Source organism: Ambystoma mexicanum, chromosome 13 (genome assembly GCF_040938575.1).
Source record: "Ambystoma mexicanum isolate Mex_15411 chromosome 13, UKY_AmexF1_1, whole genome shotgun sequence".
Lineage (NCBI taxonomy): Eukaryota > Metazoa > Chordata > Amphibia > Caudata > Ambystomatidae > Ambystoma > Ambystoma mexicanum.
Window position 1 is genome coordinate 161,200,067 of NC_090938.1, and position 2,999 is coordinate 161,203,065.

A 2,999-nucleotide genomic window follows, 5' to 3' on the forward strand; every position below is an offset into this window, starting at 1 on the left:
CAGAAAGGACAGAGGAGTTGCAGATTACACATATTGGGGATAAGCCAGGAGAGTGCAGAGAAGGTATGAAATGAAATGAAATGATGTTTTATTTATATCGCGCTCATACACAAGTGTTTCAGAGCGCGACCAGGCAAAAAGGGAGAGGAACAAGGGAGAACAAAAAAAGAAAACAGCTATCTTAATAGGCCCAGTGACATTTAAGGAAGCGCAAGTGCATGGGAAAGGGACAAGGGGCAAAGTGCATGGAAGGGGGGAGTGGAAAGTGCGGAGCAGAGGAAAGAAAACAGAAATAAATATGAAAATAAATAAATAAGGGCGATAGACCATGGGGAATTCCCGATTTCCCAATTTCCCGATTTCTATGACCACCCAAATCCACGGAGGAGTCTGAAAATAACAATGATCATGAACGAGATTAAAATGACCCATTTGCGTCTAGGCTACTTTACATGAGTCTGGTAACCAGTACCAGGAGGGAGAGGATGAGGAGGTGGCAGAACAAGACAATGCCACAGTTACGAAGATAGGATGGAAAGGGGAAGCTGGACCTCCCCCTTGGCACAGATTGTTTTTAAAGGATAAAATAAACTCTGTTGCATAGTGTTTGCAAAATTCAGAAAAGAGACAGGGCATATCCACATTTACCTCAACCCATCTGACTGCAAAAAAAAGAGTGAAATAATCCCCCACACAATCCACATCCCTCATCCTTCTTCTGGTGTACCCCCCTATACCCACACGTCTCAACGCCGGCTTCCTGAGGAGTTTCTGATGAAGTCCCATATTTGAGGAAAATAGATGTGGCTGTGATGACACTAGGACTGGGGGACATAACCGGCTCCTTAATGCAACTGCAAAGGTGCTGTATGGTAGATGCCCAAGGCTTCCCGGCACATCCCTAGCCTCATGGATAGGACCAGTCCTACTAACTCCAACTCCTTCTGACTATCCGAGGAGAACGAGAGGTTGGGTGCATATGCTGTAAGAAGGAGTGAGGCACAGGTCACTCATAGACCTGCCACATTGGCAATGCACAAGGTGTGTCATACAGTGAGGTTACCAATAAAGCAGAAGCTTGTAAGCACTATACATACTACAATACACATTATCTCTGGTGGCAGGATATTAAACCCCACTACAATAAACATCTGTTATCTGTCAATAGCACCAAGATACCCCTATGGGGGTGTACGTGCACTCTACAAATACACCTGTTACGTTATGTATGTACTGTTATGTTACTAACGGAGAAGCCCACAGAACCAGCACATTCTTGCTCGTAGGGTTCTGGGAAGAAAGAATGAATGTAGAAATAATGCCTGTCAGAGATTCAGAAGCAGTTGGCCCGATGCAAATATTTTGGAGCATAAGCCACTGGCAGAATGGAACAAAGATGGCGGACACACTGCGTGTCAACTTGGCTAGCAAAGGCACTGGGCAGTCCACTAAACAACTGATGTCAAATGGAAAATATGTAATCTGTGTGGGCCGTGTTCAGTCACACAACACGAACACAGCTGATGTGATCACGCCTTGAAACACTTGTGTATAGGCGCGCTGAGATATGATATGATAAGGGATATCTTATCATATCATATCACACTCAGGCCAGTGTAGGACCAGGACCCAAACCCACTAAGATATAAACTGGAGTAGTGCAAAGGGGCAATGTGGGTGTTAGGAGTCAGAGTGTAACGTGCAGGAGCAGATTAAAGCGTGGCGGTGGAGCAAGAAGGCCAATGAGAGTAGAGTGTGCAGAGAGAAGGCGGAAAATAAAAAAGATCGGAGAAGAGGAGAGAAGGAGAGGCAGCGGGAGAGGAGAAAGGAGTTGATGGAAAGGTGAGAGTGAGCAGAAAGTTGGAGAAGAGATTTGGTAGTGAAGACAAGGTGGAGGAGAGAAGATAGATTTTAGAGTAGGTCGAGTAGAAGAGAGTGTAAAGGGTAGTTGGATGGAAGGAAAAAGAGAAGAAGTGGTGAAGGTGAGGAAGAGGCAGAGAAAGGAGGCCACAGGTGGAAGAGGGGAGGTGAGGAGGGACCATCAATGGAGAACCATTTAAGATCTAGGACACTAAGGAGAATCCTGACATGGTTGAGGGAAGGACAGGTCAACATTCAAACCAGAGGGGAACAGTCATAGTAGCCTGTGGTTTACCTGTAGATGTGAGAGTCTGATTGCTGCTATGAAGACACAAGTCACACGTGGTGGATGTGTTTGGTACATCTATAGTTCCTGGAGGAACAAAACAACATCCCAACCAGCTCAGTGCCTAGCAAGAAAGACATATTGCAGGCAAGAAAGACGTGTTGCACATTAAGGATCCCAGAGACTGTGCACAGATGTCTACAAAAATACAGCACCTGCATATCTGAAAGAAGTCCTGGTAATAAAATCTAACTGACACAATCTAAGATCCACCAACACTATCCAACTAAACATTCCAGCCTGTAAATTGTCTCAAACAAAATAAGGAGCTTTTTTGCGGTAGCCCCCTCTGTGTGGAATACAATTCTGGTGAATCTGGGAGAGGAAACCTCTACATATGTCTTCAGGAAGAAACTTCAGACATACCTATTTAGCTAGACTGCCTATTGTAACCTGCACATGTTCTCCTGATGACTGTGGGCCCTGTGCCCTAGGTGTGCTTCTATGTACATGTACTTGTACTGTTTTGTCCTTTGTTCTTTGTTGGCGCCCTTAAGCCTCCGGGTCAGTGGTGTGCGATATAAATTAATACAGTAAAGTAAAGATGCCCAGGCATCCACCCTGAATCAAAGAGCATGTTTGGGGAGGACCTAAGAGGAGGAGAAACTTGGACCCCAACCTACCCTGCTGTGTTTGCAATACACATGGCCCTGGACCTGACACTGGTTTCTGAGCCATGACAGATTCCACCACCTCCTCTCTAGATCCAAGGGCGATCCACTCAGAGCTTTTCTATGGGACGTCCGTTAATGGATATGCAGATGACATGACCTCCTCTTGCATTGACACGATA